Below are 24,608 nucleotides of genomic sequence, written 5' to 3'. Positions count from 1 at the left end.
TCCTCTGCTGTCCATCTTTCTCTACTCCATGGTTTGCCTTAAAGCACAGTTTGTCAAAAGCCACCATCCTGGACTTGCCAACACACAGCTAGATGATCATAAGGTATGGAGAGCATAAATTAGCTCAAATACATCACTTATTTTTATTATTTTTTTGTTGTTGTATTTTTAGTAGAGACGGGGTTTCACCATGTTGGCCAGGCTGGTCTCAAACTCCTGACCTCCGGTCATCTGCCCGCCTCTGCCTCCCAAAGTGCTGGGATTACAGGCATGAGCCACCGCACCCAGCCAGACATTACTTATTAAAGCTGAGATGTAGCATAAGAAGAAATAAACCCATTCAATTGTCTCCTTGAATAGTAAAATATGTGCTACAGGAAGCTATCAGAGATTTTGTGAGCTGTAATGTCTTTAGGAGGAATAAAAAAGATTTTGTTTTTAACAATTCTTCATCTCTGACAACAGAAATAAAATTTTTTTCCAATGTGACCAAAGAGTGCTGAACATCTCACCAGCAATGTCATCTTTTGCTCCACCTTGAAGTGAACAGAGTGATAAGAAAAACATTTTTTCACTAGTAGAAAAGTTATATGATTTCTAAGAATCCTTGGGCAGTCATTGCTTTGAAGACTTGCTTGACCAAAAACTCACGTTGCTCATCAAAGACTCTTAGCTTTTCCTTAACACTTGTAATGAGAAGGATTATGGTCGGTTCTTAGAAGTGTAAAAGTTAACAAGATAATACTTGGCATCAAGTCCATCTCTAAATTTCTCAAAAGGTCTTTAAAACAAACGATTAACTCTCTTCACACTACCTATGGATGGAGTAGACTTTATTGAAGGTTTGGAAAAAAAGGGAGAGGAGTGACTAGCAGGCAGGGCGGTTTTTTGATTGTTTGTTTGTTTGTTTTGAGACAGAATTTTGCTCTTGTTGCCCAGGCTAGAGTGCAATGGAGTGATCTTAGCTCACCACAACCTCCGCCTCCCAGGTTCAAGTGATTCTCCTGCCTCAGCCTCCTGAGTAGCTGAGATTACAGGAGCCTGCCACCATGCCTGGCTAATTTTGTATTTTTAGTAGCGATGAGGTTTCTCGTGTTGGTCAGGCTGGTCTCGAACTCCTGACCTCAGGTGATCCTCCCGCCTTGGCCTCCCAAAGTGCTGGGATTACAGGCATGAGCCACTGCACCCAGCCGAGCGGTTCTTAAAATGCTCTTATAGCCCTTTGACCCCCTTTCCCCACTCCCTGTGTCCTCTCTAGGCTGCCTGTCTGCTGGGTGCCCCCTTTGCTGCTTCCATGACTGCCTCTCACCCTCCCTCCTGGAGTGTTCTGGCAGGCTCACATTCTTTTCCTTCTGTGATGCAGAGCAATTCCGTGCTCTTCTACTAGAATTCTCAGGTTTGACTCAGTCCAGGGTCCAGGTAGGAAATAGAAACCACACCAGTGACTTTCACAGAGAGAATTTAATATACAGAGCTGCTAACTAGAATTAGGTTACTGACCAGTTAACTGAAATGGCAGAATGTATAGTAGGTATCCCAGATGTAGCAATTGCAGAGGGTAGCTACCTCCCCGAGGGCTGAAAGAACTAAGGGAAGAGTTTGGAGCTATGAAAACGTAAATGCTTGAGGGTAGGCCCTGTGAAGATGGGATTCTCACCTAGGATGAAAGTGTACTTCTTAGTCAGAGCTAGTGTCTCTGAGCTGGGAGAAGTCTGAGGGTCTGGGACCCAGATTTCCACAGAGGGAATATTGTCTATCTGGTGCTGTTGTCTCTAAGGCTGAGGTGTGAAGAAGCTGGCCGTGCAAGTGCTAGAAAAGCTGGCACCTGGATTCTGTGGCTGAAGTGGAAAGGAACTGCCTCTGCTGCAGTGAAGTAGTATTGCTACCATGATGCTCAAAAGAGTAGGAAACAGACAAGAAGAAATATGTTCCCTTCTCCTCTTCCAGACCTGCAGTCTCCCTCTTGAATCCCTTCTTGGTGGAGCCTAATAGAGCAGGTGGCCATATAGAAGTGTGGTTTGCAGGTCTGACCTCAGCATCACTGAGCAGAATACAGAAGGAAGACATGGAGCTGAGAGACAATAACTTCATAACTGGTGTACACACCCAAAGCCACTAGTGTGTTTAGCAAAATCAAAGCGCTTCCAATTGAACAGGATTGCCCTTTCATCCCAGTGGCCTTTCTCTGTCATGGACACCTGGCTGGCACATGACTGGAGGAACTAGCAGGTGGGAAATGGGGAGGAGAAGTCAAATATTTAAGATGTGCCTCCTTTGCCCTCCAGTGCCAGATCCTTAGGTCTGGGAACTCACATCTAAATGCTATTGGCATCTTCCTGGGACCTTAGGAAAAAATTTGCCACAGCAGTTTCCAACCTGGCTGGCAAGCACTTGAAGCTTAGCTCCTGCACCATCCACTTGGAACTGGATTGGTTGTCCTTGTCCCTGACTCTTCTATGATTTCCTCTCTGTATCCAGCTCTATTTAGATGGCTTGCCCTCTGTAAACCTTCCCTCTATAAAGGCATTACTCTGCTAGATCTCCTCCATTCACCCCACATTGCAGTCACAGCTAAGGCTCAGGCCCATGCCTATCTGATTCCAGGCCTATAGACAAAACCTTTACCTCTCAGGACAGGAGGAAGTGACACTTTTGAAATGTCAAATCTTGTCTCCTTCCCAATAATTTTAAATATGATTTCCACATAATGATAAGGCTTTGTGAGAGTCAGAGAGGTTAAATAGCTTGCCCCAAATCATACAGCTAGAAAGTGGTAAAGCCCGGGTTTCAATACTTGATGGTTTGGCCCTGTCTCTTAAAGATGACACTTATGTGGAAAATATGTGGCAATTTCCCCTTTCTTCTCCCAATCGCTCATCCATGAATGAAATTAGTAAAGGATAATCCAGGGGTGGTGGTTTACAACTGTAATCCTAGCACTTTGGGAGGCCAAGGCAGGAGGATCACTTGAAGCCAGGAATTTGAGACCAGCCTGGGCAACATAGAAAGACTCCACGTCTACCAAAAAAAAAAAAAGAAATTAGTAAAGGATACTAGCATTCCTTCCTGCTGGTTGAATTCAGCCTCAGAAGCTTTCTTAGCACAGTGCTCTAGAACACCATTACCAATTAAATGGAGCTGGCACACGAGATGAAACTTACTTAACATGTTTGCCATGAGCCAGCCTCTTTTCCTCTCTTTTTTTTCTTTTCTTTTTCTTTTTTTGAGTCGAGGTGGTGGGTAGATCTCGGCTTACTGCAACCTCCACCTTCTGGGTTCAAGCAATTCTCGTGCTGCAGCTTCTCGAGTAGCTGGGATTACAGGCGGGCGCCATCACGCCCGGCTAATTTTTGTATTTTTAGTAGAGACGGGGTTTCATCATGTTGGCCAGGCTGATCTCGAACTCTTGACCTCAAGTGATCCGCTCGCCTCGGCCTCCCAAAGTGCTGAGATTTTTGGCGTAAACCACTGCGCCCGGCCCTATTTTCTATGTAATAGAAAGGCTCTGTAGCATTTGATGAGTCGTGAAGCAGAAGCAACTGTGGCTCCACAACCTTTTTCTCCTCTACTTTTAAGGCATGTGTTCTTTTCGGGTGGATCTGATTTTGTTCTGGTGTTCTGAATCAAAGCAGAAGCACGTGCAGGGGAGGTGGGAAGGGTGTCATGGTAATCACAAAGGGGAACGCTCCCTGGCTCCAGCTCTCAGGAGGATCCTGAGGGCTCCCAAAGAAAACTGTGCTGCCTTCACTTGAACCTGAGGCAGTTCCAGCCCGCCAAGCCATTTCCCTTGGCCACCCAGAGCTAGACGGGGAAGAGGTAAAGGAGATTTTGGCAAGAACAGATTACTGGCCCCTGCTGCTAAAACATGCCTGCCCACAGTGCTTCAGAGAAAGGTATTACTGAGGCTCGGGGGAACGCCCTGATTGTTTCTGGAATAGGGATCCTTCAGGGCACGGGTCTGCGCGCAGCACTGGGGTGCCACTGGAAAGCCACATGCACCCACCTCCTTCCGTCTCCCCGCATCCTCCCCATGTGTGGAAGCACCCCTGTCTACCACGGGAACTTGTAGAGCAAAGCTAACATACAGTAATGTCAGCTCCGCCAAGAGAAATAAGGCGGCGGGACTGGCTGCGCACCAGAGGGAGGCGGCGGCCCCTAACCGAAGGTTTCCGCACGGAGAATTACGCCGCAGAAGCAGCAACAGACCCGCGTATTCATGAGCTCGTGTCACCGGGAGGTCGCTGCCAGGCCTTAGCCCAACCACCATTTCGTTTCAGGAAATGCTGCCAGACTCCAAAATCAGCATAGCAAGGCTGCCCTGATACTTAGATGCGTAAATCAGGGCCGCCGAGGGGGTCGGCCTGCGGCCACTGGGCTCAAGCGAGGAAGATGCCTGGCCAGTGCTCAGGCTCCAGATCTGATTGGCTTAATGTGGTCAGGGACAGACCATCCTGAGCTTCTGAGGCGCAGAAGGAGAGGAAAAGCCTGTCATGGGAGCCGTGTGGTTTCTCAAAGCCAATTTGGTGCAGAGGCGCAGCGGCAGGGCTCGATGACCTGGGACCGGTGTTGCTGTGTTCCCGGGGAGTCAGGCATCAGGACAAACATTTGAAGCAGTCTGAGGAAGCTGTCACCTGCCCTGAGGATTAGACCTGAGTTATTTATAGTCTCCCATTTGCTTTACAAGCCCGTGGGCAAGTGGTTCAGGCTGGCAGGATGCAAATTGGCGTGTGTGTTTTGGGAGGAGTATTCACTAACTTCACTTGTTTTGTGATTCTCTTGGAAGGTAAATAGGGCAAATACATAACTCACATTTCCTCTGTTTTCCACTAATCAAGGAGGGATTTGCTTGCTTACTTATCAAGTGTGTCTGGTACTCACCTAGATAGAAATATGGACCAGAGGAAAGGTATTTCTCCCTGTGTGTACACATTAGATAGATCTGTATGCCTTTTCTCGTATTAGAAAAAAAGAGGCCGGGTGCGGTGGCTCACGCCTGTAAACTCAGCAATTTGGGAGGCCGAGGCAGATGGATCACTTGAGGTCAGAGTTCAAGACCAGCCTGGCCAGCATGGCGAAACCCCATCTCTACTAAAAATACCAAAAAAAAAAAAAAAAAAAAAGCGGGGCGTGGTGGTGGGCATCTGTAATCCCAGCTACTCGGGAGGCTGAGGCAGGAGAATCACTTGAACCTGGGAGGCAGAGGTTGCAGTGAGCCGAGATTGCGCCACTGCACTCCAGCCTGTGCGACAGAGCAAGACTCCGTCTCAAAAAGAAAAAAAGAAAAGAAAGGCAAGAAATATGGAGGGTGGATGTGGTTCACAGAGGTCTGTGAGAAAATGTGACATGCGAGATTGATGTGCTCGTTCTCCTGCCGCACCACCGCTGGGTATGACACGTGCTCCCTGCACTGAGTCCCTTTATCTGATAGGACATTACCATCATGTCACTTAGAAAAGCTCACTGAAATTTTGCTACAATTCCCTCTACTTTGAGTGGAAGCAATTTGTTAGCTTAAGGGTCTTCCAGGAAAGAATATTGTATTAGGAGGTCATCGAGATGTCTCCTAAAACCCCTCAATGTCTTACTAGCCGTATAAATTGGACAGGGTTCCTAATTTTTTGGCCCTTGGTTAGTTTATCAATGAAATGGAATCGTACACATATACACATACGCAGGCGTATATATGAATATACATACATCTATGTATGCTCACATATCACACACATAGAAGACAATTGCAACCATTATATGAAAACATTGTCTATTCATGTGTGTTCTGATTAGAAATTAAAGATTAAGACATTATACACATTTGTATAGTGTAAGCACACTATTAATATTTTTTAAGAATAGTGACTATAGCTGATGATTGATAATAGAAATCCAGGTCTTATGAAGTGTGCGTGAAATATCAGCCTGGTGAATCCTACTTTTAAACTACGTTTAATCCTACTTTTTTCAGGGCAAAGTCATTTACTGTCATGCTTGGAAGGAGTAGAACCAACTGTTTATGGGCATGGACTTTGGAGTCAAGTAAACAGAAGTCCAAATTCTGTTTCTACCGCTAATCGCTGTGTGACCTGGGGCAAGTCACTTAACCTATCTGAGCCTGTATTTTTTAATTTATGAAGTGGAGATAATGATGCTTGGCTCGTGGCTGGTTGTGACCGCATACTGTCCACTGGGTAGTGCCATGTCAGGTTGTGATTTCTCGAAACCATGAGGATCAAACAGGCATTCTGAAGATGACAGAATAGAAGCATGCAAAGAACTCAGTTCCTTGATGACATTGTTGAACCACTGGATTAACGAACCTTGAAAAGCCACTCAATTTTCAGACTTCTCGATACAGAACATAATATGACCTCTTATTGGTTCAAGCCAGTTGAATTGGTGGTTTTTTTCTGTTACTTGTAGCTGAACGTTTCCTAACTCATAAAATAACTTTATCTTAAACGAAATTAAAAGCGTTTTACCAACCAAAGCCACAAGTGGTGTAGACCAGCGGTCCCCAACCTTTTTGGCACCAGAGAACTGTTTTGTGGAATACAATTTTTCCACAGAATTGGGACAGGGGTAGGGTTGGGGGGATGGTTTCGGGATGAAGCTGTTCCACCTCACATCATCGGGTATTAGATTCTCATAAGGAGCGTGCACCCTAGATCCCTCGCATGCATAGGTCACAATAGGGTTTGTGCTCCTATGAGAATCTAATGCCACCACTGATCTGACAGGAGGTGGAGCTCAGGTGGTAATGCTAGCTCACCCACTGCTCACCTCCTGCTGTGCGACCTGGCTCCTAACAGGCCACAGACCACTACTGGCTTATGGCCTGGGGGTTGGGTAGACAGTTTTGCTAAACAGAGGAAAATTTGGATGAAATCCAGGGAGGAGGCTTAGGTAACATTTAGGGTAACAAATTGAAGGGAGTCTCCAGGGATGCTCTTCCAAGGAGAGGGTTACCAAGGGATCTGTGGTCACTTTACTTCCAGGAAGCCTTTAAAGTGTTCGGATCAGGAGAGGGCCATGTTTGAAGGTTTTTAAAGAGTTTTTTGCTTCTGAATTATGTATGTGTGTGGAGCATGGACTGGAGTGAGCAAAGATTCCATTGTGGGGAATGTTTCTCAAAGACTGTTGTAATAGTCCAGGTGAGAAATGGTGTGCCTCTGAACTAACGTGGGAACACAGGAGAGGGAGATTTGGAGGTTTGGTGCATTAAGTGAGAATATCGTCAAATTTTTTAAATGAATACCAGGAAATTATGCATCATAGAAACCAAATAAGGGGAGAAGAGAGTGTGTGAAGAAGAAAGCAGTGATCACCACCACCAATACTAATATCATTTTTTTAAAAAAATTATGATTTTTATTTTTTAAGAGACAGGGTCTTGCTCTGTTACTCAGGCTAGAGTGCAGTGGTGCAATCATGGCTCACTGCATCCTTGAACTCCTGGGCTTAAGTGAGTCTCTTTTCTTAGCCTTCTGAGTAGCTGAGACTATAGGCCTGTGCCACCATGGTTGGCTAATTTTTTAATTTTTTGTAGAGATGAGGTCTCTCTATGTTGTCCCAGCTGGCCTCAAGTGATCTTCCTGCCTTGGCCTCCCAAAGTGTTGGGATCACAGGCATGAACCACACCCAGCTCAATACTAAAATCAATAACCAAACATTGAGAGCTGGCCTTGTGCCAAGCACTGTCAGACTGTTTACACATATTGTTCTATTTAATCATCATGAGAAACCCATGACATAGGAGCTCATATTATCTTCATTTCCTGATGAGGAAACCTAGATTTCCAAGACTTCATATCACACTGCTCATAAGAGTAGATCCTGGATTCAAGATCTTACTGCTCCTGAAGCCTATTTATTTACCCACAGGATACTCTCCTGATATACCACGATGCAGAATGTCAAGTACGAAAAGAAGCTGTTGCATTGGGCAATTAAGAAGTCATTGGTGAGAGAAGTTTCAGGTAAATGACTTGCTGGTGTATGGAAGTAGGACAGAGGGGAGGTGGCTAGGGGACCAGCCTTTGAAGAAACCTAGAACATGGAGATAGATTGTTTTAGCCTAGAGGTAGACAAGGCCATAAAAGATATTTTTTTCCATTCAGTATCATAAGAATTACTATTATATTTATTCATCATAATTATAGTGGTTTGAGGATTACAGGTAGAAAAGTTTACCCTGGTGTCACTTAGAAATCAAAACATTTTCAATCCTCAAAACAAATTTTTCTCTTACAAGGGGACTTAAAAAGCTCATGGAAAATAGAATGAAAAGATAAATGTTAAAAATATAAACTTTATTTCTCCACATAAGCTCTTCAAGTTTCAGATACTTGTGTAAGTGATGATATCAGCCATTTAGTCCATTCCTAAAGAAATGAGGGTCCTGGGAATTTAACCATGTCAATACAGTCATTTTTACATTATAAACTGAGAAAAATGAGTGTTCTTTAGAGATTTTTTAAGATTGGGAAACAAAAATAAATCAGAAGGACTGAAATCAACACTGTAAGGTGGATGCCTAATGATTTCCCATAAAAACTTTCACAAAATTGCCCTTGTTTGATGAGAAGAATGAGCAGGAGCATTGTCATGGTGGAGAAGGACTCTCTGGTGAAGCTTTCCTGGGTGTTTTTCTGCTAATGCCTTGATTAACTTTCTCAAAACCCTCTTATAATAAGCAGATGTTGTTCTTTGGCCCTCCAGAAAGTCAATAAACAAAATACCTTGAGCATCCCAAAAAACTGGTGCCATGGCCTTTGCTTTTGACTAGTCCATGTTTGCTTTGACTGGACCACTTCCTACCTCTTGGTAGCCATTGCTTTGATTGTGCTTTGTCTTCAGGATTGTACAAGTAAAGCCATATTTCATCCCCAGTTACATGTTTCTTCTCCTGAAGCATTCAGGATCTTGATGCCACTCGTTTAGAATTCCCAAAGCTCAATGCTTTCTATTTCCTCTGCTCTTGATCTGGGCACAATGGTTTTGGCACCCATCAAGGGGAAAGTTTGCTCCACTTCAATTTTTCTGTCAGAATTGTGTGAGCTGAACCAATTGAAATGATGTTATTGTTAGTTAGTTAATTGTTAGTTATTTAGTTAATTGAGATAATGTTAGTTATTGTTTCTGCTCTTAATTGTTAGTTCTTTTCAGTTAGGGCATGAACAAAATTAATTTATTCCTTTCAAATTGATGTAGATTGCCGCTATGGGCTTCATCTTCTACATCATCTCACCCCTTCTTAAAATAAATGAGCCATTTGTAAACTACTGCTTTCTTTGGGGCATTGTCTCCATTAACTTTTTGTAAAGCATTAATGATTTCATCATTCTTTCACCCAAGCGTCACCACAAATTTGGTGTTTGTTCTTGTTTTACTTTAGCAGAATTCATGTTGCTGTGACAGAGATTCTTTTCCAACAGATGTCTTATCCTTCAGAATGCCTAAGACTAGATCCTGCTCAGACATGTTATAATAAGTTAGTACAAATTTATGTTGGTGCAAAAAAATTTGAAATTCATGAATTTTTTTCATCATATGCATTTCCATGAATGTTTGAAGACCTCTAGTATTTCATATCAAATTCTAAGCAGAAAGACTTAGCAATTGTAAGTCTGGTTAGACTGGGAAGTCATGTCAGCTGCTGGCCACAGTAGAACTTGGAATGACAACCTCTCTTCCATCCCGTCCAATAGATTTGGGATGAGCATCCTAATTAAATGGACAATATCTAATCAAATTGAGAGTGTCACAAACTTGCCCAACGATTATTTACATATGTGAGATTGCTGTTGTACAGTGGACTTTTCTGGGGAACACTTTCAAGTTGAACCAGACTCAGTGTTTATTAGAAAAGCATTCTGGCTGGGTTGCTGGCTCTGTGAGCCAATCACATATGCCAAAATTGCTGGCTAATTGCTTCAGTGTGAATGCCAGCTCTCCTCTGGGGCTTCTGAAAGGTTAGCATTCTCTTGATGCTCTCAACTCTGCTCTTGAGCCCTGGGAGGCTGCCCAGTTGGTAATGGGAAAAGGGTAGCAATGGCCACTTTTCCTCTTCCTTAGGATGAGATTAATGAGAGAGACTGGAGACTGAGCTAATACACGTACTTATTTGCAGAGTCTTGATGGGATCTGAGGGTCTGATTTTCATGACTTTTTGGATTGCATGCTTCTAGGGGATAGGAACATCTACACTTCTTCTTACCCGTCCTTCTTCTTAATCTGGAAACACTCTACAGAGAAGTGGAGGGCAAGTAGAGGGCATGCTTTCCAATTAAACAGGAGGTTTCAACATGATGATGTAAATAACGAAATAATTATACTTCCCTGAGGCATTGTTAAACTTGTCTTTTAAGGACTTTTAGTTTCTTTCTTGATGAAACAAATTTTGTTAGCAGGCAAGCTTTTGGAGGCCAAAGACCAGGTCTTTTGGCTCTTTTATATCTATCATAATTGTGATTGCTGTTCACGAAATATTTTCAGTTCTTTCCTTTTCTGGGCACACGGTAAGATCCCACTTCCTGACCTCTTTGTGGGTAGGTGGGTTCTTGAGGTTAGTCTGGCCAACGAGTTATGATGTAAAACGTGTCATTTCCATGCTAGAAGATTGAGTTTCCTACTTGAGATCCTCCAGAGCTTTCCTTTCTCTTTGGCATGATAACCAGTAATATGCACGATGGTGGCTGCTTTATCAACCTGAATACCTAAATATTTAGGAAGAATAGACTCCACTCCCATCTCCAACTTCTCTGGGCTCCTACTAACTCTCAATAGACATGTAGTACAAGTGAAAAATCAACTTTGGTAGCTTTAAGCCACCAAAAATTTGGGGCTGGGCACGATGGCTCACGCCTGTAATCCCAACACTTTGGGAGGCTGAGGCAAGTGGATCTCCTGAGGTCACGAGTTCGAGATCAGCCTGGCCAACATGGGGAAACCCCGTCTCTACCAAAAATACAAAAATTAGCCAGGCATGGTGGCACACACCTGTAATCTCAGCTACTCAGGAGGCTGAGGCAGGAGAATTACTTGAACCTGGGAAGTGGAGGTTGCAGTGAGCCAAGATTGTGCCACTGCACTCCAGCCTGGGCAACAGTGTAAGACTCTGTCTCAAAAAAATAAAAATAAAAAAGGAATTGTTTGTTACTACAGCATAATTCTTACTGACACAATGTAAGAGCTAACCTATATTTCAAGTACAAACTTCATCTGTATAATTTAGTATATGCTTTGAGCCACTATATACTGTAAGCACCTTAAGGGCAGAGGTGGTGTTCTATTCATTTTGTATTCCTGGCATCTAGCAGAGATACAGGATGTTTCTTTCTTTTTTTCTTTTTTCTTTTTTTTTTTGAGACAGAGTCTTGCTCTGTCGCCCACGCTGGAGTGCAGTGTCACGATCTGATCTCGGCTCACTGCAAGCTCTGCCTCCCGGGTTCATGCCATTCTCCTACCTCAGCCTCCCTAGTAGCTGGGACTACAGGTGCCCACCACCACGCCTGGCTAAGTTTTTTGTATTTTTAGTAGAGATTGGGTTTCACCGTGTTAGCCAGGATGGTCTCGATCTCCTGACCTCATGATCCGCCTGCCTTGGCCTCCCAAAGTGCTGGGATTACAGGCGTGAGCCACCACACCCGGCCAGATGTTTCTTAACTAAAGTTATTGTATGAATGCTTGGATACCTGAAGAGACTGGAAAATATGAAGAGAATGAGTAACTGAAATTCAATGTTTCTCCTAAATTTTAAGCTAATAGTTTCAGCTCCTTCTCTTAGCATTGTTCTCAAAAGAACAGCTTTTAAGAGTAAAATTTCACTAGACGTATTTTCTCTCTCCCTGCAGTCTCAAGTGGAATCATAGTAAATTATAGAAAAATAGTCTTTAGAGAGAGTAGGAATCTGGTTAATCCACAGGCCACACAATCATGGTTGAAAATTGGGGATGTTCAAAACAAGGGTGTTATTTCTCTTTTGGATAAGAGGAAGGCTTGCAGCATCCCTTCTAGAGGTAGAGGTGTCTAGTCTTGCAGCCAGGGGTCTCAAGTATTTGCCACTCACAACCCTCTAATAAATTTATAAGTAATATAATAATTGATTTTTCCATATTTCAATCAGATTAAGATTCTCAGGATCCCTAATTTGGCTGATTAGAGGAATGAGATGATCAGTAATACCATTTCAAATGGCAATATTTCTAGCCAAAAGCTAAGAATCATTTTAGTTAACATATTCGCTGAATACATAGTTTCTATGGAACTTTCTGAAATATTGAAATAACTGGAAGCTTCTCCCATTACTATATTTGAGTAATAGCCCAGAAATCGGTCATTCCCATACTTCATTCAGGCCCCCGACTATGCTACCTAAAAAAGCCATAGCCTCACCCTGGACATACCTTCTTCTTACTTGCGATCTGAAATTATACTATTTTTACTTGTGTATTTGGCCGTTGTCCAGTTTTTTCCACTTGAGTGTAAGTTCCATGAGGGACAGAGGGACACTTCTGTTCACTGCTTTCATTCTAGAACCTAGAACAGTGCCTGACACATACTCATTACTCAATCTGTGCTTATTCAGTGAATGAGCGAATGATGGATCCATCTCTTGAAGCAATACTTGAATCGCAGAATTCTTATATTGATAGAAGCAGAAGGAAACCAGAAGTGCTCCAATTGAAGGCCTCCATTTTGCAGATCAGCAAACTATGGGCCGTGCATAGGATCACACACAGGTGTGGTAGAGCAAGGACCATGACTCTTGGTCCTGTATTATCTCCATTTCCGCATGCCAATGCCTACTCTACAGCTGCTGGAGAGGGAGGAGGTTGGGGAAGGTGGAAACACCTGGAGTGGAAAAGAGACGTGCTGGGAACAGAGGATACTAGTGCCTTCAGCACATCCCATCTTCCCGTTGCCACCCAGCTGACCTATCAGCAAAGGTGGGAGTGAAAGTTACAGGGATTCTGGACCAGGTGCAGTGGGTCATGCCTATAATCCCAGCACTTTGGGAGGCCGAGGCGGGCAGATCACCTGAGGTCAGGAGTTTGAGACCAGCCTGGCCAACATGGTGAAATCCTGTCTCTACTAAAAATATAAAAATTAGCCGGGCATGGTGGCACCTGCCTGTAATCCTGGCTACTTAGGAGGCTGAGGCAGGAGAATCGCTTGAATCCAGGAGGCAGAGGTTGCAGTGAGCTGAGATCACGCCACTGCACTCCTGTGTGGGAGACAGAGCAAGACTCCATCTCAAAAAAAAAAAAAAAAAAATTACTGGGATTCTGGAAGGGAGAAGAGTAAAAATGATGTGTGGGACATACCAAATAGAGCGGGCGGGGCATCAAGACTTCCCCCCAACTTTCCATTATAAATTTAGAGTGCCTTTTCTTTTTCTGTAGCTCTTTTAAAAATTATGAGCCACTGAGTATTTTAAAGGGGCTTTCTGTTATGTCATAAATATTCAGACTGGGAATGGTAATTGTTCCCTGTGATTAATTCTGCTTACTTGGGAAAGTTGTGCAAGGTTTTTACTGGAGGTTATGTCTTTTTTGTTTTCATGTTACTCACGTATATTGCAATTTGTCCTGAACTGGACTTGAGACAGTGGAGTTAGGGTTGAGGGCTTTTTTTTTCTTTTTTTTCTTATGGCAGTATTTGGAAATACTTCAATTGGGTGGTTTGTATTACCCCTCCCTGGGCTGAGATTAAGGTAATTGATGGGGCTCAGGGCCAGAAGTTCCTCCCGGCTATTTCAGTTGTATTGGTCTGGGGTTAATGGAGAAAAATGCGGTGTTGAAGGTTACAGCGTTTCCCTTTGCTTCCATTTTAATGATACATGCCTGCCAGTGTTTTCTCTTTGAAGAGCAATTTAATAAACAATCACTGGCGTTTCATGTTGAGGGTAAGATTTGTAATGGCATTCATCTCCCCGGGAGTTCTTCCTCAGCAAGTGATTGGATCAAGGCCGTTGCAGTGAACACAGGCCAGCCCAGCCTGGGGCCTTCAAATATACCATGGGTTCCCCCATGCAGGGCATGAAGATAGGCTGGGGGTTGGGATTGGGGACAGTTTTCGGAATGATTCCGAACTCCGCTTAGATTTCTCTGATTTTAAAGATATTTCCCAAAGAAGTCAAACCTGAGCCTGCAATTACACTCAGGACCCTTGCAGGGGAGGCCAAGGAGCAGTGGGCACAGAAAGCTCTGGAACGTGATCTTCAGCCGGGATCTCTGCTTTGGGATAAGAAGGAAGCTGAACAGCCAAGGGCTTTTATTGTTAAAGAGGAAAGTGGGGGCTCTGAGGCTTGACAAGGAAGATCATCATCAAATGATGCTTTATTCAACATCCACACTGGGAAAGCATTGTTCTGGGTGCCATACAAAGCAAGCCTGGGCAAGGAGTGGGGCTTGTGCATCTACTTTTTATTAAAATCACATGTAAATTTTTACAGCCACAGTAAGGGTGGGACTCAGGTTCTAGCCAAGGTGCTGTTTGAGCCTGGGTGGGGCTGGGCCCAGGTTTGCATGCTCAGAAGTAAGGAGCTTGACTGTTTTCTGGTTTCTCCTGTTCTGAAATTAACAATGATGGTGCTCTAGCAAAAGCACTGTGGACAGGGGAGTGCCACAGAGTGTCCCTGTGGCATGGCCCGGGGCTGAGGAGAAGCGCATCTGTCATTCCTCTCCATCAGTGATGGGGCTCTGTGTGAGGCCACTGGGACCCACACCACTTGTCCCAAAGACCGTTTCAATGACCACTTCTGTAAAGCCAGAAGTTGGCAGCATCTCAAATGTGGCAAGCCGGTTTATTTATTCTTTATCCTTTTGGCATGTCAAGATCGGAGAGAAAGTGGTATCCACACATCCCTGTTTGGGACTCCTTTGAGAACAGAGGTGTGACTTTTGACAAGGGGAGAACTGGTGGTGGCCAACTCTCAACTACTTCAAGGAAGGGGTGCTCTTGGACACACTGTGGCAGTAACTGACAGCCACTCAGTTGAGAGTGGCTGTGGACCTGCATACTGTACTTTGTTTTATTTTTGAGATGGAGTCTCACTTTGTTGCCCAAGCTTGAGTGCAGTGGCGTGATCTCGGCTCACTGCAACCTCCGCCTCCTGGGTTCATTCAATCGGTTCTCCTGCTCAGCCACCCGAGTAGCTGAGATTACAGGTGCACGCCACCATGCCCGGCTAATCTTTGTATTTTTAGTAAAGATGGGATTTTGCCATGTTGGCCAGGCTGGTCTTGAACTCCTGACCTCAAGTGATCTGCCTACCTAGGTCTCCCAAAGCACTGGGATTACAAGCGTGAGCCACCGCACCCAGCCATACTATATATTTCTATATCCTGTTTATCTTTTATAAATCCCAACAATGAAAAAGATATTCTAAGCTTTAGCCAGTGAAATGCTTATTGGAAGTAATAATACAAAACTTATAATATGCCAAAGCGACTACAGAATAATTAGTATGGCCCCTTGGTGATGGTGGAAATGAGTTTTGACAGGTGAGTATGAAAGTAGACGTGGCCAGCATATGTTAAGGATGGAATTGGAGCTGCCAAAGATCTCCTGCAATAGCTCTTTAGTCAGCCTTGAGGTCATGCTTTTACTTAGGCTGCCATATAACCTAGAGGCTGGGACTTTCTCTGGCTTAGCCAGACACAATATTAGATGTAGAATAAGGAATTAGGGTCAGGGCAACCTAATTATTCTCCAACCTCTATCCACTCACCCATTTTCGCAGACAAATACACATTGAGATTGTCCTCCAAGACTCTAGTTATGTGGAAGAAGAAGAGTGGTTTTCCTTCTCTATATTTCTGGGAAAGAATTAATTCTAATTCTGGTGGGTTTTTCTGTAGCGAGATTGTATGATGAGTTTATAAGCTACTCATGACAAATGGGAGACTGAAGATGGTTGAATGAAAAAGTTCTTACTAGAGTCATAAAGGGCTGATTTTTCAGGACAAACACGATGCTACCTGCCTCAGTAGAGTGCAGCGGCTGACAGAGGGTTCCAGAACGATTCTCCCACCTCCCATTCCCAGCTGTGCTGTTTACTAGCTGTGTGATTTTAGGCAAAGTGCTGAACCTTTGAGTGCCTCCATTTCTGTATCTGGGAAATGGGCGTGATGATAAAGTTACCATAGGTTGTGGCTGAGGCAGGAGAATAGGCTCTGGAGGCAGGGAACCTAAGGCCAGTTCAAGCTGACCTCTTAGAACTAAATTGAAAGGAAAACCCCAACTTTCCAAGCTTAAGTAACAAAAGGACCAGAGGCTTGTCCCTTAGCAAATCCCCTCTTTTCTGCGCAGCAGATGGAAAATTGAAAGTACCTCTGATTGCGGGATAAGTCTTTGTTTGCATAGGAGTGCAACTTTGTAACTTCACTTTAGCCTCTGATTGGTTGCTTTCTGCAACCAGATTGCAATCAGACTGATTGTGGGATACTGCTTCCTTTGCATGAGATGAACACCAAGTGGCAAACGGGAAAGCTCTAGGGGGTATTTGGAGCCCAGAAGATTCTCTAAGTGGGCTCTTGAGCCCCTATGCTCCAGCAGCTCCCTCTTTGTGGAGTGTACTTTCATTTTCAATAAATCTCTGCTTTTGTTGCTTCATTCTTTCCTTACTTTGTGAGTTTTGTCCAATTCTTTGCTCAAAATGCCAAGAACCTGGACATCCTCCACCAGTAACATGGTGAGGGCTAAGTTACTGTAACAGTTACATGAGTATATTATGCAGAAAACACCAAAACAGTGCCTGGCACATAGTAAATACTTGATAAATGCTACAATTATTCCTTCTTAGTCCAGAACCTCAAATGATACACCTATTTCCGTCTCTCTCACACCTATTGAATCTGTATTAGGTCCTAATATTTTGCCTGAGGGAGTTGCACTTGCTGGGTTTACCAATAAAATGATCAGTTCACAGCCTTATGCCCTTCATAAGAAACAAGCAATTAAACGAATGTTGGTTGAAAACGCCCTATGCACCTCTTCTTCCTTCAGGACAGTGAAATCCTATCTCAGGCCAGGTTAATACAGCTAATATGGGAAAAAATTTAGATCTCCATATCATCTAGTGAATTTAGAAAGGCAAGAGTTATTCAGATTTATCAAACAAACTAGTGGCTCTTAAATTTAGCTCTGTGTCTGAAACAGCAAAATAACTTAATATAAATACCAGTATCTGGGTACCACTCCAGATCTGTGATGTGGTCTGGGCATCTGTATGTCTAATAAAAGTTTCTCAGGTGATTCAGAACACAAAACTCCAAATGAGTACACAGCCCATAATACTGCTTTAAGCAGAGCTGAATAAAGTACCACTAAAGGTACATTTATATTGAACAGGGTTCTTCCTCTTAGTATCTTTCATTATGAAATTAATGACTTGCTGCTATCTCTGGAAAGATATATTTAGCAAAATAAATCCTAAAGGAATCAAGTATTAAGTGATTATGGAAATCTAAGCCTCTTGGTTAGGCATTTCATACATGACTCTTTGTTGCTATCAACCTGGATTCACACGTTAATGATACTAGAATTCACAAGTGTCCCAGAACATTATAACACACTCGATCGATATTAATGGAAAAGGAGCAGCAGAAATAATTTAAGTAAGATTGTAATTGCCACGGAGCTCTGACCTTTCAGAAACACTCGTACACGAAAGTGTCAGGACCCCATGTTGCACGGTTCCAGGGGGCGCTGTTTGCAAAGTGTAGACTGAAGACTGCCTCCTAGGAAGGGCGACTTGCTGGCCTGCAGGACGGGGCACAGGCGCAGGGTCCCTGCCCAGCACAACCACACCCTATCCCAGCTGGAGTCTGAGGTCCCCGCAGGCGAACTCCCCTCTGTTACTCACCTCCATCCCCTCCACCTCCGCTCCTGCAGCCGCCATGCACTTCAGTGGGAAATGGATCTGCACTACAAACTGCCCCCCTTGCAGAGTTCCAAACTCATCTAATTACATAGTGTTTAGAACAGCGCAATAAATCAAAAGATACTTCCTTAGCCCTGGAGGTGAATAGAATAGTTTCATGTCATTAAACCCCACAACCAAGGGACCCTTTATGACATGGACTTCTTTGGGAGGTGATGCCTCTGTCCGTGTGAGGGTCCTGGCTCCTGGTAGGTTTCTTCCGGTGCCTCCCAGGCAGTTGGGGGACGCCGCTCTCATTAGGTCATGTTTACTGAAGGTGCTTGTTTTCTGTCTCTCCATTCATTCGGTTACAGGACACCCGACGGGACAAAGCGTGTTGTAACTGACCACCAATGGAGCCGGCTCTGTTCACGGATTATGGTTGTCTTGGCAACGAGCTTTGCTGAACTCACCACAGCAAACATGGAATGAATGACTGGGTCAACACCCCAGATAAAAAGAGGGTTATGCAACTGTTTGCTGAACCCTTGGCGGGATTTTTTTTTTTTTCTGGACATTTCCCAGAATGTCCCCATATTCAAAAATTCCAAATGAAGAATTCCTATTTAAACCCATAACAAGTATTGCCATTGTTCATAGAAAAGAGCTGTTGCTTTTGGAAATATAATTTAAGGTCTGCAGACGATTTCAACTGGGTGTTGCTTCAGTTTCAGTAACCGTGCAAAAGCGTATTTAACGATAAGTTTTCCCTAGACAGGAAACGAGAGAGGCCACTCATGTATTTCTAATGATCTACATAAATAATTTCATCTACTTAGATTCAAAACTTTAGTCATTAAATGGTTTTATTCTCAGCTAAATAGATTCTTGAAAATGAATTTTAAAACGCAGAAATAAGCTTTTGAAAAAAAATTCAGAGACAGGATGGAGCCTCTCTTTGTGGAAAAGCAAATTGGCAAACAGGACAATTTATTTAAGACAGTGAGTACAAAGGGAGCAAGGTTCTGGGCTCTCCTGTTTCCCAAGCCATTTAATTCTATGCAAACAATTACATGGTAATATAATCCAGGTTTCTAGAATAGTTTATGTTTATTTCTGTCTCGGACTGGAAGAAAAATATTGCACCGGGTAAGATAGTAACAGTTGTTATGACTTGTACCTGGGTGCTTGACACAGCTTTCCTCATAATTATTCTTTGTGTTTTCCTGATTTGCAGATTTCTCCTATTTTCTGAGCTCTGACTCCTGGAGATGTTCTTCTCAGCTTCTTCCTCCTCCCACCTTTTCTTTTCCTCCCAATACAATCTGATCTGAGTTTTATATAAAGTAGGCTTGAAGAGCTGGTTGTTGTCCTCATGAACAGCTCATTTCAGATGCCTGAGTTGAGGTCTTTCTTACTTTTCTCCTGTTCGCTCCGAAGACACTGGTCCATGTTTCTTTAAATTCAAATTGTACTTCTCTCCACAGCAGTTTGTCCTGTCCTTAAAATCCAGCCAGGGGGGAGAAGGAGCCATGAAATTTCTTGAAGAGTTTTTTTATTTTTATGTTTTTAAAAATTGCTCATGGCCCAGATCAATTATTCTAGATTGAGTAATTGATTGGTAAGTGTAGCAAGGGTACACTTATCACCACATAATTTCAAAATCATTCAGATAATTTCAAAATATCTTCCTTTTTATTGTGCTTTTATTTCCTGTTTTTATCTTACACACAAACTGTTTTTTTCTGGAAAATTATGGATAAAAATAATGAACATAAGTGCAAAAGGATATGTATTTTTCGAAGTAAATATTTTAAACAGTACTTACTATGTATGTATTTTTATATGTTTTAGAGACAGGGTCTTGCTCTGTACCTGGGCTGGAGTGCAGTGGTGTAATCACAGCTCATTGCAGCCTCGGGCTCCTGGACTCCAGTGATCCTCCCACCTCAGCCTCCCAAGTAGCTGGGACTACAGCCATGCAACACTGCACCTGGCTAATTACAAATTTTTTCGTAGAGATGAGGTCTCACTATGTTGTCCAGGCTGGTCTCAAACTCCTGGCCTCAAATAAGCCCCCTGCCTTGGCCTCCAAAAGTAAACAGCACTTACTATTATTTTTAACTTTTTATTTTGTGCTAATTATCGATTCAAAGGAAGTTGCAAAGAAATGTACAAGGAGTTCTGGTGCCTCTTCATCCAGTATCTTCTAACGTTGACCTGCAAGACCGCAGCACAGTATCAAAATCAGGAAATTGGCATTGGTACCTTCTGAAGAGTTTATTCAAATTTCAAAAGTTTTGTGTGCATTTATGTGTGTGTGTGTGTGTGTGTGTGTGTGTAGCTCTATGTAATTTGATCATGTGTATAGCTTTGTGTAATTACTATCACAAACAGGATCTATAATCACCACAAGGGTTTTCATGCTTCCTTTTCATGGTCACGTTTACTCCCTTTCCAAATAACCCTATTCCTGACCCCCCAGCAAACATGAATTGATTCTTCATCTCTATAATTATATGATTTCACTATTGTATAAATGGGATGATGCAGTATGTATTCTTTTGAGATTGGCTTTTTCACTCAGCATAATTTCCTTGAAATTGATCCAACTTGTTGCATCAGTCAATAGTGTATTTCTTCTTATTGCTGAGTAGTATTCCATAGTATAGAAGTATCACAGTTTGTTTTACCATTCTCCTATTGAAGGCCATTTAGGTAGTTTTCAGTTTTTTACTTGCATGAATAAAACTGCTGTAAATCTTCTTGTAGAAGTTTTTCATGAAAATAAGTTTTTATTTTTCTGGGATAAATGCCCAGTAATGCAATTGCTGGGTTGTATGGTAAGTCCATTTTTAGTTTCAAAATAAAGTGCAAGGCCGGGAGAGGTGGCTCACTCCTGTAATCCCAGCACTTTGGGAGGCCGAGGCGGGCGGATCACAAGGTCAGGAGATCAAGACCATCCTGGCTAACACATGAGACCCTGTCTCTACTAAAAATACAAAAAATTAGCTGGGCGTGTTGGCAGGCGCCTGTAGTCCCAGCTACTCGGGAGGCTGAGGCAGGAGAATGGCGTGAACCCAGGAGGCGGAGCTTGCAGTGAGCCACGATCGCGCCACTGCACTCCAGCCTGGGCGACAGATCAAGACTCTGTCTCCCCCACCCCCCCCCCAAAAAAAAGAAAGTGCAAACCATTTTTCAAAGTGGTTGTGCCATTTGCAGTCTCATCAGTAATGTATGAGTAATCCAGTTTCTCCACATCCTTGCCAGCACTGAGTGTTGTATTTATTATTTTATTCATCTTAATAGGTATATAGAGACAATTATTGTGACTTTAATTTGCATTTCCCTGATGGTTAATGTTGTTGAGCATGTTTTCATAGGCCTATCTGCTATCTATATATCCTCCTCAGTGAAAAATCTGTGCATGTCTTTTGTCCATTTTCCAACTGAATATTTTAAAATATTGAGTTTTGAAAACTTGTTTTCTATTTTACATATAAACTCTCTGTTAAATATGCGATTTGCAATATTTTCTCCAAGTCTGTAATTAGTCTTTCTATCTTCTTCTTCTTCTTTTTTTTTTTTTAGACAGATTCTTGCTCTGTTTTTGTGTTTTTGAGACGGAGTGTCGCTCTGTCGCCCAGGCTGCAGTGCAGTGGCGCAATCTTGGCTCACTGCAAGCTCTGCCTCCTGGGTTCACGCCATTCTCCTGCCTCAGCCTTCCGAGTAGCTGGGACTACAGGCTCCCGCCACCATGCCTGGCTAATTTTTTTTGTATTTTTTAGTAGAGACGGTGGTTCACCATGTTAGCCAGGATGGCGTGATCCGCCCACCTCGGCCTTCCAAAGTGCTGGGGTTACAGGCGTGAGCCACTGCGCCCGGCCTTTCTATCTTCTTAACAGGGTCTTTCACAGAGCAAACGTTTTAAGATTTTGATGAGGCCCAATTTATACATTTTCCTTTTGGCATCAAGTCTAATAACTCTTTGCCTGGTCTTCATCCTGAAGATTTCCTCTACCTTTTTTTTCTAAAATTTTTCTGTTTTTTTGTTTTCCATTGATACATTTTATTATACATTTTATCATACATTTTAATTTTTAAAATAAGAAACAAGATTTAGACTGAGGTTTATTTTTTTCTCTATGAATGTCCAATTTTCCAGCACCATATTTTAGAAAGGCTCTCTTTCTTTCATTGAATCACTTTTGCTTCTTTGCCAAAAATTAAATGAACATGTTTTTGTGGGTCTATTTCTGATCTCTTTACTGTTCCGTTGATATGTGTGACTATATCTCCACTGCTATCACACTGTCTTGATTACTATAGCTAAGTAGTAAGACTTAATATCAGAAAGAGTGACTCCTACCCCTTTATTCTTTTAAAAAATTGTTTTGGCTATTATAGGGACTTTTTCTTTCCATATAAATTTTAGAATAAGATTTTCTATCTAAATTTTTTTTGCTGAGATTTTGACAAGAATTGCATTATACTTGTAGATCTGGGGAGAATTGAAAAGTTTACTATGTTGAGTCTTCCAATCCACTAACACAATATGGCTCTTCAATTATTTAAGACTTTTATGATTTTAAAAGATCAATACTTTGTAATTTTCAGCATATAGATCTTTTACCTGTTTCGTTAGACTTATACCTAAGTATTTCATTTTCTTTGAAGTAATTGCAAGTAGTATTGCAGTTACTTCAGTTTGAACTTGTTTGTTGTTAGTATACAGAAATAAAATTGATTTTTATGTATTGATCTTGTATCCTGTGGGCTTAATAACTGACTTATTTGTCCTAGAAAACTTTTTATAGATTCCTTGGGGTTTTGCATGTGGATAATAATTTCATCTACAAATGGAGGCGGTTTTATTTCTTCCATTCCAGCCTGTATGCTCTTTAATTCTTTTCTTGCCCTATTACCACTGGCTAGAACTTCCAATAACAGTGGTGAGAGCAGACATCCTTACCTTGTTCCTGATCTTAGAGGGAAAGTGTTCAATCTTTGAACATTAAGCATGGTGCTAGCTTAATGGTCATATACAACTGGGAATAGAAATATAGAATTTGTATAGATGCTCTTTATGTGGTTGAGGAAGATCTTTATTCCCAGTTTGTTGAGAGTATTTGTCATAACTGGGTTTTGAATTTCATCAAATTTTCTTTCTGCAACAATTGATAAGATCATGTGAGTTTTCTCCTTTAGCTTGTTAATACTGTGGATTAAACATTGATGGATTTTCAAGTGTTGAACCAGGGTTGCATACCTGAAAGAAATCCCCCTTGTACTAAAGAACAGTGTACTATTCTTTTTATAACATCGCCGAATTTGATTTGCTAATCTTTTGTGGAGAAATTTTATGTTTAAATTTATAAGAGATATTGAGCTGTAGTTTGAACTTTTTGTTCTGTGCTTGTCTGCTTTTGGTATCAGGATAATATGTGCCTCATAAAATGAGTTAGGACCTGTCCTATCCTCTTCAATTTTTTTGGATGAGATTGTTTAAAATTGGTGTGAATTCTTCTTTTAATGTTTGGTAAGAGTCTTCAGTGAAACCGTTTTCCAAGAGCTGTTAAATTATAAATTCAATTCCTTTAATTGTTATAGGACTATTCAAGTTATCTACTTCATCTGGGCTGAGTTTTGTTAGTTTGTGGTTTTGAGGAATTGGTTCATTTCTTTTCTATTGTTGAATTTATGAGCATAACATTGTTCATAGTATTTCTTTATTATCTTTTTAATGGTTGCAGGATCTGTTGTAGTTTCCCATTTTATCTGATATTGTGGTTTGTATCTTCTCTTTTTTTTATCTTTCTCAGTCTTGCTAGAGATTGGGTTTTCCTCATAGGACCAGATTTTTGTTGGATTAACTTTTTATATTGTTTTCTTGTTTTTAATTTCATTTCTTTCTGCTCTTCTCTTTATTATTTCCTTCTTTCTGCTTGATTTGGGCTTATTTTGCTCTTCTCTTTCTGGTTTATTGAAGTAGAAGCTATTATCTTTGACTTGAGACCTTTCTTCTTCTCTAATGTAAGCATTTAGTGCTATAAATTTGCCTCTCTGCCCTACTTTAGATGTCTCTCCAAAATTTTGATGCATTGCATTTTTATTTTCATTCAGTTTTATGTGTTTTAAATTTTTTTCTTTTCTTTTAGCACTTGTAAGTGTTGTGTCACTTCCTTCTGGCCTCCTTGGTTTCAAAGAGAAATCTGCTTTCATTTAAATTGGTGTTCCGCTACAGGTAATATGTTATTTCTCACTTGCTATTATTAAGACATTTTTCTTTGTTTTTCGTTTTCAGAGGTTTCATTATGATGTGTTTTGGTGGGAATTTCTTTTAGTTTATGCTGTTTGGGTTTGCCCAACCTCTTGGATTTGTTGGATTAAGTCTTTTGCTAACTGGAGACATTTTCAGCCATTATTTATTTGACTCTCTTTTCAGCTTCACATTCTTTTCCCTCTCATTCTGGCACTTCAATAATATAATTTTTTTAAACTTACATTTTTGTTCCATAAATGCTAAGAATTCATTCATTAAATTTTTTTTTTTAGCTTATTTTCTTTTTGAATAAACTAAAGTTCACCAATTCTATTCTTTGTTGTCTCCACTTTACCAGTGAATTCATACAGTGAGGTTTTTTTAGTTTTAATAATTGTGTTTTTCATTTCTATAATTTTCACTTGTATTATTCATTTCTATAATTTCACTATAAATTATAGTTTTTTTAAAAAAAAAAACACT

At 41.7% G+C, this 24,608-nt stretch overlaps 1 long non-coding RNA gene across 3 annotated transcripts; it reads left to right on the top strand.

The window, feature by feature from the left end:
* The first annotated feature begins 46 nt into the window (after positions 1 to 46).
* Positions 47 to 18,493, top strand: LOC131383103 (uncharacterized). 3 transcript variants are annotated; one of them, XR_009212868.1, is made up of 3 exons: positions 47 to 103; positions 7,879 to 7,973; positions 18,238 to 18,493. It is a non-coding gene; the product is annotated as an uncharacterized LOC131383103 (long non-coding RNA). The 3 variants fall into 3 exon arrangements; XR_009212870.1 differs by lacking the exon at positions 47 to 103 and adding an exon at positions 1,464 to 1,527; XR_009212869.1 differs by lacking the exon at positions 47 to 103 and adding an exon at positions 2,068 to 2,229.
* The last annotated feature ends 6,115 nt before the right edge of the window (positions 18,494 to 24,608 follow it).

The sequence above is a fragment of the Hylobates moloch genome, unplaced genomic scaffold (assembly GCF_009828535.3).
Source record: "Hylobates moloch isolate HMO894 unplaced genomic scaffold, HMol_V3 SCAFFOLD_3, whole genome shotgun sequence".
NCBI classification, from domain to species: Eukaryota; Metazoa; Chordata; class Mammalia; order Primates; family Hylobatidae; genus Hylobates; species Hylobates moloch.
The sequence above is the reverse complement of the archived record's forward strand: the minus strand, read 5'-3'. Positions and strand labels throughout refer to the sequence as shown.